General features: G+C 29.1%; 1 pseudogene; it reads left to right on the top strand.

Annotated features, from left to right (window-relative positions):
- Positions 1-3484: 3484 nt before the first annotated feature.
- LOC137817841 (uncharacterized) lies at positions 3485-9893 on the top strand (annotated as a pseudogene).
- Positions 9894-11443: the final 1550 nt, after the last annotated feature.

Here is an 11443-nt window from a genome sequence, read left to right on the forward strand (position 1 = left end):
TACACCCTGATGACTGTCTGACCACTCTTTGGCTCCTTGGCGCACGTGCTTCGCGAGATACTGGCCCACGCCGCTCGTGGGACCCCGCTTACGTGGCACCAACATTACCAGTGATCAACAACGTCCAGGGACTAGTCGGTACAATCTATATATATATAATATTATAATATATTATAGATTATACATATTATAGATTATATATATTATAGATTATACATTTATATATATATATATATATATTACAGAAATTACAAAAAATATATTTATTACAAAAGTAATATCCTAAACTAGGTAAAAATTATTAGCCTATCTCTTTTTTAGCCTATCTCTTTTATTAGTAATAATTACAATGGCGTAAGAATAATTACAGGTAACATATTCTTCTTATCTTTTATTCATTAGGGACTATTTTCTTGTTTATTAAATTTTAAATTATTAAAATTGAACTGAAAGGGCATGTTGTTTGAAACAGGACAATGTATATCAAAGGGTCATGACTGATATTTGGTTATAAATACGTAACACACTTTGATTTTTTTACTCAGAATCCTACTCTTTTCTTTTTTATACATTTCTATATTATTGTTGCCTCTTGCTTTATTCTCCATTGTCTATTATTAAGTTTGATGGCTCATACTTCTGAAGAAATTCTTCACAATGATACACGAGGACTTTTTTCATCAATGAACATCTGCGGGGAGGTATGTAGTTTTTTTATTTGATTAAATACCTATTTTATATAGTTTATGTATTTGTTGACTTATATTTTTTATAATGGATAGAATGGTTGATCATGCATTCGTGATTAAATTTCAAGGAGAACTTGTTGGGGAGTGGACCCTTGCAGATAGTGCAGGGAACGTCCATATAGTATATTATAACCAGGATATATTGTCTCCCGAAATTTTGGATGGATGGTCAACTTTGAGTTCTTTTATGGCTTTAAAGGCGACCACCCTATACTCTTCTGTTACGTTGGTCAAAGTTGTTTCCATATAACTGTTTTTATGGGAGCGATCTGTCAAAGTGGTGTTAATCGTTATTTGAAGGAAGTTCAAGGGAGGGAACCGTTGACCAAGGGACCCTTTGAACATTTTCACTTGAAGTTGTCTTCTTTTCACATCAATGGAAGTTCTCTGGTCAGTTTAAAAATCCTTTCTTTTAAATGCTTTGCTTTATTTTGTATTGCTTTTCTTCAATAATGGCTTTCATGTTGTTGAAGGATCTACGTGGTGCATTTGCAGAATATCTTCACAAAACGAGATTCAAAAACATTACGCTACATGGTCTGCTAAACGAGGTTCAATGCAAGGTCTTGAGAAGAAGGTTTCCTTGCACAAACATCAAGCTTGGGAAGGGCTGGAAAAAAATTTGTAGTCTTCATTCCTTTCGTGAAGGCGACAAAACTATATTTGAATGTCATATGATGATGCCTTCTTCTAATATTAGGGTTCTGCTACTCATGACAAGTCACTATAAAAGACAAGAAAATATGTATAAGTAGTTTTCTTAATGTTTTGGGATAATCCTTTCTATTGTTTTGAAAGGAAAAAACTATTTACTTTTTGTGCTTTATTTCAGTTTCTAATTTCTTATCTTTCCTAGTTAAGGAAAATGTTTATCTTTGTTGAAAACCAGAACACTTTATTAGTATTAATATTTATGTTTATTTTATTGTTATTATGTTTATTATCTGATTTCATTTCATTGTATTTGTTGTAGGCATTACATCAAATTTTCATACATACTCTTTTTAAATTTTCATTCATTATCAGGCATGTTTATAATATGTTGCCATTGTTACATATGCTTAACGTCATAAAACTTGCTAGTAAATTAAATTCTTAAAACTTTCATTTATTTTATCTGTTATTTATTTTGTCTTAATATTGTGGAATGGTGACTAAGATTATATTGTTCATTATTAATTACTAACTGATAGATTGTTTGATTGTTTCACGAGTTTAGGCATACATTTTTACTTATGTTATATGAATTTTAAAATTTCATTTTGCTTCAATAAGTACTATGTGATTGTATTAATATATTATATTATTATTTGCTATTATTTTTTATTTCACTTTATATGAAGGAAGGTGTTTGCATAGTTTAATATGGTTTCACCTAAAACATGTTTCTGTTAAGAAACACACATTTCCCTTTATCATACTTTTTAAATAAATTATTACTTTTACATATAGATATTAGTGAAAGACATTTTGGGAAATGTACCTACATCATTAAGTTGGTGGCCAACATTTTACAGTTGTGGTTTTCATTTCTACTTTCTTATTTCTTTATTCTTAGTATCCATCAGCTTTACAACATAAGAACTTAGTATGCATGGAATCAGAAATGAATTTTTTTTTGGATATTTGTTGATTTTGCTCACAGATTTTAATGAAAGTTCCTTTTTTATATGCATTTAGTTCACAAATTTAAGGTTAAAATCATTTCTCTTTTTCTGAAATTAGGCACTACAGGCTATAAATGCGTATTTATGGAAACCGACAGTGTAAGTAAAAGGGGAACTTTTATAGGTCGTATACAAATTTTAGGTATTCTTGCAAGGGTTTCTTTTTTTTGTTAAACACACCTACGTAAAATTCCCATTTTCTTACATACTCTTGTTCTCAGATAATGCTATCAATGTTTAAATTGTTGTGCTTCTGTTTCATCTTTTTGACAATTTAAATCTGTTCTATATACAAACTGCCAAGTATATTTCCCTACAGGTGGACTCTTTCTAAGGTCAAACAAGAATTTCATTAAAGGCAATGCTTAAAATAGAAATATGTTCTTTGCAATAGAAAAGCAAATTTGTTGCATAGTTTAAAAGTTAAGTTCCCATTTTGAATATCGACTTCCATTCATGCATTGCATGACCTGTCATAATTGAACATTGATACTACCTAAATTGTTAATCCAGTTTATTATTCTTATTATAATTTTTAATTAGGGTATATTTCAAAATTGGTCTCATTATTACACAAAATCATGGATAAAAGTACAATTGCTATCGCTGGTGAAAGGTACCTTTTTATATTTAACAATTTTGAACAATTAAATTTAGTTATATTAAAACCAAATTAAAACTATGTCAGCTCTTCAAATAAGTTCCATGTCCATGAAATCAGATATTATATTTAGTTTTTGGTATTAGTTACACTCAATTAAATGTATAACTATTTTTGTTTTTAACTTCATATACTTTTAAAAGTTATTTACTTTTTAAGTTCCAAATTTTTTTAATTTTTTTCTCTAACATATTTATATTTATGGTGCACAATAAATAATCTCATAAGTATTTTTATTAAGTGTATTATGTCAAAAGTAAGGAGACATAAGCAACTAAATATTCCTCTAAATGTATAAAAAAAAATTGGCGGTAAAAGAAAGATAGTCTACACACTAAATTATTATAACAAAACAACATTTGTATCCCTGAAAGTAGTTTGTTCTGAGCACAATACTCCTTGAACTTATGGAGGAATTCAAGAGAAAGGTTTCTACAAGAAACAAAATTGTTACATGTTCTCAGACAAACGTTAATGTATCAGGTAAAACATCTATATTTATATTTAGGTTCCTTGAGTCATCTATGCTCTTGATTTTCTTTGTGAACATTTAGATCAGTGTAGTTCTTAGTCGTAAATATTATATCTTAGCCAAAACAATGAAAAACGATTTTATGATACCATATACTGTAAACATTCTTATATGTTTTTTTTTCCTTTTCCACCCAATAAATTCATTTTTATAGTATTATAATTTTTCGATTTATTGTTATTTCAAATACATGTCATTCCAAATGGAATACCATTAACTGAGATAAGTATTTGAGCTCAAATTGAATCTATGCTATCTTATTTCATATTTACATATATGTATAATACAATCTATTGTTAGTTGCAGAACATGTCATGCCTAACAGAGAACCCTTAATTGAGATAAGCAATGGTGAGCTGAATTTTATGTTTTGTTTTACTTTAAATTTCATATCACTATACAGTTTTTAATTAATTTTCTAATTTACTGTCTTTAGTTTGTCATCATGAAAATGCCACAAATGGAAGAACAACAAAATCAGTACATCAAAATCAGAAAACAATATCCTTATCTAAGACAAGTGATGGTAAACTTAATTTTATCTATTTTCTTTAGTTCAAACTACACTATCTCATCTATATATTTTATTTTTTCTAATTACTTTTGTTTTAGTTTTGGATCTTGATGATGCAAACTGTGGCATAAGAAAAAGAAAAAGTATACAATATGAATTGCGCAATACAAATATCAAAAGACAAGGTACTATACCTATCTCTATATTACAATTACATTTAAAATTATCATTGTTAGAAATGAATTGATTGAATGGTTTAAATTATTTTTCTTCAATGTAATTACGTATTAAGTTTGTTAATTACATTATGTTCTTACAATGCATTGTTTACTAATTATATTACTGATTTTAATTATTTGTTTTAGGTCAATCTACTGGCAACTCAAGTCAGCAATTTTGTTGTCAATCATCTGGTATTATAGACACAGATTATCCCGTCTCTGAAAACTTGACTCCTAACAAAGAATTCAACACCATGCATTCAATTACAAAAGTATTGTCATTAATGAGAACAATTATTAATGCACAAATTAGCCTTACAGAACCACTTCATGGTAAATTCATAATGCCTCATTTACTTAGCCTGATTACAATTTATACTGTTAGTACGGAGTTAAACATATACTAATATAGAAACATGTTCTTTTGTTTGTATTAATACAGATGTTGCAAAAGATGCAAGAGGAAATAAAAAAAAACTTAATTGTTGCGTTCCGCCAAAAATAGCACTGTCGAAGAGGTACTACAAATATAAATTTAAACAATGAATGATGTTGATATATTTATTCCTTCAATTGAATAAATTCGAAGCGTTTAAATGAATATATAAATATGTTTTATTTAAGATGACAAAAAGTCAATGCAAACTGATATTGCTATTGTTAGTTACAAATTGTTTTAATACTTAATTCAACTTTCGAACATATTTTGTACAGGTATTTTCAATCGAGAAAGTATAGGTAATAACACAATAAACTTAGATAAGAGGTCCAGAATATACAGTGTTGGAATCCTGCAATCAGTGACTAAGAGCTGAATTTTGAAGATGTCCAAAATGAAGCAAATAATGGTAATAATTAATTTTTAAATGTTAATTTTAATTTATTTAATTGTTTGAAAAATTTGTTTTACTGTGTTTTGTTGTCAGATGAGAGCATAGAAGTTTACACTTCCCAATTGTATTCAAAAGTTGAAAAGGAAGGTGCATGTCTCTAACTGTAAATTCTGTATGCAAATTAAATACATTTATGTCAAGCTAATATATAACCTTATTTAATTTTTCAAAAATAGATATTGTTTCATTTGGACAACCAAATATTCAATGTGAATATTGTTTGGCTGATGTGTGGTATGAAGAAAGATCTCTTAAAGCAAAGACTTACGTGAAGGTTGATTTTTCTATATGTTGCCAAAAAGGAAAAGTACAACTACCTTTCCTACAACAACCTCTTAAATTGATGTTAGAGTTATTAAATGGTCAAGATAGAAGAAGCCAACATTATCTAAAAAATATTAGAAGTTACAATAGTATGTTTTCATTTACTTCAATTGGAGGAAAGGTTGAGTCTTCAATAAATGATGGATTTAGACCTCCTCAATTTATTCTGCATGGACAAAACTATCATAGGATTGGAAGCTTACTCACTGAGAGTGGATCAACTCCCAAGTTCGCACAACTTTACATATATGATACTCAAAATGAAGTCTCAAATAGAGTATCTCACTTTGACTATGTGTTACATTACTTTACTTTATCTTAACCAAATTCATTTATAAGATCATTTTGAAGTAAATATTTCTTTAAATTTTTGTAGGTCCAATTTAAAAGACTTGAAGTTTGATAAATCTTTGATTCAAGATCTTATGAAGATGATTGATGAGAACAATGTTTTGGCAAAAAGTTTTAGAAGGGTGAAAGATTTTGTACATACTGATGTACATTCAGGTTTTCGATTGAGGTTATTTAGACATCGGTTCAAAGACCCAAAAGTGTATAATAACCCGACAATTGATGAGATAACAACGTTAATTGTAGGTGATATGAGCAACATGGATGTAGGACGAGATATCATAGTGAAAAGAATTTCTGGACAATTGTTTAGATTGCATGAGACACATACAACCTTCATCTCATTACAATATCCATTAATATTCCCCTTTGGAGAGGATGGGTATCAAGAAGATATTCCAATACGTAATTCTGGCAGTAATAGCAAAGAACGTAAAAGAATTCGTATTCATTAAGAGAATTTATTGCTTTTAGAATTCAAGAAAGAATCATTGAGTTTGGAAATGTAGACAATTCACGTCGATTGTTTCAACAATTCTTGGTTGATGCATATACTATGGTTGAAACTCAAAGATTGTCGTTCATAAGAGGGAATAAAAAAACAATATGTTGTGATATTTTCCACGGTGTAAAAGAAGCAATGAATTGAGGAGAAACAAATTCTTCTGCAATTGGAAAGTGTATAGTTTTACCAGCATCATTCACAGGAGGAATGAGATACATGTTCAATAATTTCCAAGATGCAATGGCCATTTGTAAAATGTTTGGATATTCTTATTTATTTATAACTATTACCTGCAATGTAAACTGGTCTGAAATACGTGACTTTGTCACATCAAAAGGATTAAGTGTTGCTGATAAGCCAGACATAGTTTGTAGAGTTTTCAAGATGAAATTAGATCAAATGATGAATGACTTCAAAAAAGATGAATATTTTGGAAAAGTCAATACAAGTGATGACATTAATTGTTATTTAAAAATTTCGTTCATATTTTATGTATTATACTTCAAATAACTTTTATCTTGTTATAGGTATGTACACTGTGGAATTTCAAAAAAAGGGTTTTGCCTCATGCCCACATATTACTGTGGTTGGATGGAGAGAAAAAGTTAACAACTCCAATAGACATTGATGAAGTGATTTCGGCAGAATTACCACATGCAGATTTATATCCTAAATTGTCAAAGGCAGTTGCAACATACATGATACATGGTTCATGCAGAGCTACTCGATTTACCTCATCTTGCATGAATAACGGTAGATGTTCGAAATTTTACCCCAAGAAATTTAAATTGTTGACTACTATTGATGAGGATGGATATCCATGTTACAAACGCCGAGATAATGGAATATTCGTTCTTAAAAATGGAATTAAGTTTGACAATAGAAATGTTGTGCCATATAGCCCATTGCTACTACTGAGGTACCAAGCTCATGTTAACACGAAATATTGCAACAAATCCAATTCAATCAAGTATTTGTTTAAATATGTAAACAAAGGTCCGATAGAGCAAATTTGAAAATTACTAATACTCCAAAAGACTCTACTGAGACACAAGTTATAGATGAAATTAAACAATATTATGATTGTAGATATATATCTCCGTGTGAAGCTGTGGAGAATATTTGCCTTTGATATTCATCATAGATGTCCTCCAGTTCAAAGGTTGACTTTTCATCTGTTTTACGAACAACCAATTCTATTTAAAGACAATGAAGAAATTGAAGAAATATTGTATACAAATGAACATAAAAGAACAATGTTTTTAGCCTAATTTGAGGCTAACAAAATTTATCCAAAGAGAAAAAAATTTGACTTATTCTGAATATCCTAGCCATTTTATATGGATGGCAGAACAAAGAGAATGGAAACCAAGGAAGAAAGGTGTTAGTATTGGAAGACTTACATATATTCCTTCTGGATTAGGGGAATTAGATTATCTCAGGTTATTGTTGAATTTTAAAAAGGGTTGTTGTGATTATGATAACAATAGGAGTGTTAATGGTGTAATTTACAAAACATATAAGGAGGTTTGTTATGCAATGGAGCTATTGACAGAGGATAAAGAATTTACTGATGCGATTATTGAGACCAACAACCTTGCTTCAGGAATTCAATTGAGAAGATTGTTGGTTACACTGTTATTCATGAATACTATGTCTAGACATGAGGAAGTTTGGAACAAAACTTGGAAATTGTTATCAGATGACATTGTATACCAAAAAAGAAAAGAGTTTAACCTACCAGGTATAAATTTATGTTTCCTCAAAGTTTATAACATATTGTTTTCCTCAACGAATGACATTGTTTTTTTGCTAGGTCTTACAATTGAAGAGGGTCAATTAGAAAACCTTTGTCTTCTACAGGTGGAAGACTTATTACTTTCTAATGGTAAATCTTTAAAAGACTTTAACAGTCTACAACAACCTATTCATTCAGATTCTTTTATTTATGAGAATAGATTCATTATTGATTAATTAAATTATGACAAAATACAAATGTCTGAAATGCATGCTTCTCTTTTTCAATCTCTAACTACGAAGCAACTGGATGTGTATGAGAATATAATGACAGCAGTATTGTCACAAGTTGGCGGTTTTTTTTCTTATACGGTTATGGTGGCACGGGAAAAACGTTTATGTGGAAAACTTTGTCTACTACCATTAGATCAAAAGGTTTGATTGTGTTGAATGTAGCTTGTAGTAGTATAGCTTCTTTGTTACTACCTGGAGGAAAAACAACTCGTTCTACCTTTTGCATTCCTTTATTAATAAATGAACACTCAACCTACAACATACCTCAAGGAAGTTTTCGTGCCAGATTGTTGATTGAAACTAAATTAACTATATGGGATGAAGCTCCAATGATCAGTAGGTTCTGCTTTGAAGCTCTGGATAAGACTCTAAGGGATGTCATGAGGGTTGTAAGTGAAGAAAACGCTTTCAAACCTTTTGGTGGTAAAGTAATTATATTGGAAGGTGATTTTAGGTAGATATTGCTTGTTGTAAAAAATGGATCAAGATATGACATTGTGAAGACAACTGTAAACTACTCTGAATTATGGAAACACTACAAAGTCTTCAAACTTACAAAAACTATGAGATTAAATAGTGAAAAATCAAAGCAAACTGCAACAGAAATAAAAGACTTTGCAGATTGAATACTTCACATTGGAGAAAGAGATATGGTGTTAAATGATTTGGGACAAGTCACTATAGAAATACCACAAGACATTTTAATTCTAAATTTTGATCAACCTTTATTGCACTTGGTTGAATTTGTTTATCCAGGCTACATGCAGAATCTTAGCTCTGATGGATTTTTTGATGATGGTGCAATACTGTGTCCTACTACAGAATGTGTGGAGCAAGTGAATGAGTTCATTTTATCCTTAATCCTTGGAAAAGAAGTTAGTTATTTAAGTTCAGACACCCCATGCCAATCTGATAAACAAGAAAATGCTCAAGCTGAGTGGTTTACAACTGAATTTTTGAATGATATCAAATTCTCTTAAATTCCTAATCATTGTATTAAATTAAAAGTTGGAGTTCCAATAATGCTTCTAAGGAATATTGATCAAGCCAATGGACTTTGCAATGGAACAAGATTACAAGTAATTCACTTGGGGAAGAAAGTTATTGGTGCCAAAGTTATTACTGGAATAAATATTGGTGATAACATATTTATTCCTAGAATGAACTTGACTCGTACTGAATCAGGGTTGCCTTTTAAGTTTAAGAGAAGACAATTCCCAATATCTTTGTGCTTTGCTATGACAATAAACAAAAGCCAAGGTCAAACGCTTAATAAAGTTGGTTTATATCTACCACGTCCAGTGTTTACACATGGACAGTTATATGTTGTTGTTTCCAGAGTAAAATCCAAGAAAGGGTTGAAAATATTGATTTTGGATGATAATGAAAATACCAATAATTCAACTACTAATGTGGTTTACAGAGATATATTTGAAAATGTTTGAACATACTGTTACAGCCATACATATCAGGTATCAAAATTCTTTAATCCAAAACTATTTATATTTCTCATAACTTTGTTGTATTATATTAACAGGAAACGAAGAATTTTTATACGTCTTATTTTTTGTAATAACATGTTTCTTCTTATTTTTCATAGTAAACCTATTAACATCACTATAATGGATTACAAAGAAAGGTATTCTTCTGTAACTACTTAATAAACTTCATAATTTAAATTGTCTACAATTTTAGTTTGAAAATCTTTTTGTTTTGGATGGTTTTAATACATGTATTTCATTGTAGTTGGTAACAAAGAAGGGAATATTCAGTACAGAAAATAAGAAGCTATTATACTTTATATAGGTTCTGTATTATAATATTTTCCACATGTGTTGTTACATAATGCTTCCTAAATAAAGTGATCAAACTTCCAATATTTTTTGTTTTTGGTTATGTCTATTTCATTGCATAGGAAGATTTTGTAAGTATTAACTTCAGCTATATATTTATTTAAACTAATGAGACAAAAGTTATGACAAGTACTCAATCATTCCTCATAATTTAAAATAGTTCCATGATTTTATTAATTGTCCATGCTTATATTGAGATTTCTCTTTTATTTTTTACTTTTTGCAATAATGCATTTAACATGTTGTGCGAATTGAGATGTGTTGACATTAAATATAATAGTGATCAACACCCATATTATAACACCTAAAGAAAAGTAGCTATGTAGTCCATTTTGTATTTTCTTTAGTATGTTCTGTTATTTTACTAAGTATTTCTTTTGTTATCAAACTTTAAATTTATCAATACATCTCACTTATTTTGTTTTGGAAATTATTTTACATTTTCCATGAAATTGATGATAAATTGTTATATGGATTGAGCGTTAAATAGAGTTGGTCAAAAGTAGTGAAGTTGCTACATTATTTTGTAAGAGTATTTCCTATAATTCAAGACATGTTGTTAATAAGTGTTGAACTATTTCCTATGTCAAAAGTCTTTATTTAATAATATGAAAATAGCATACAGAGTTTTCCAAAATTATGCATACATGTACGAGTATATAATTTAAGTTTTGGCTTCTTGTGTTTGGAATAATGTGTTTACCATTTTCTATGTGGTTAACATGTAAAAGGCAGCTACATGAATGTATCATTTCTAAAATTACTTTTTTCATTAGTCCGTCATAGACATTATATCTAAAAGATTATCAATGCTTTATTTTTTTTGCAGGTATCAAATGAATTAAACATACATATATGAAAATAACATATTGGAACTCATTGGTTACCAAGAATGTTTAAATAAAAGGTATATTTAGTTCATTTTTATTTTATTTTTGTATTTTATAGATCTTATATAATTATTTCATTATTTTGATAATGAAATGGTGTTCTTTTCTATGGTTGTCTATAGTTATCATTTATAATCCGAAATAGTAATTTATTAGAATAATGGTCATTTCCAAAAAAATTCATTCATCTTTTCAATACAAAGAAAGTATGAACATCATTTCTATGGTGCATTTTTTAGGCATACATTGTGA

Source organism: Phaseolus vulgaris, chromosome 10 (genome assembly GCF_051622355.1).
Source record: "Phaseolus vulgaris cultivar YP4 chromosome 10, ASM5162235v1, whole genome shotgun sequence".
Taxonomy (NCBI): Eukaryota; Viridiplantae; Streptophyta; class Magnoliopsida; order Fabales; family Fabaceae; genus Phaseolus; species Phaseolus vulgaris.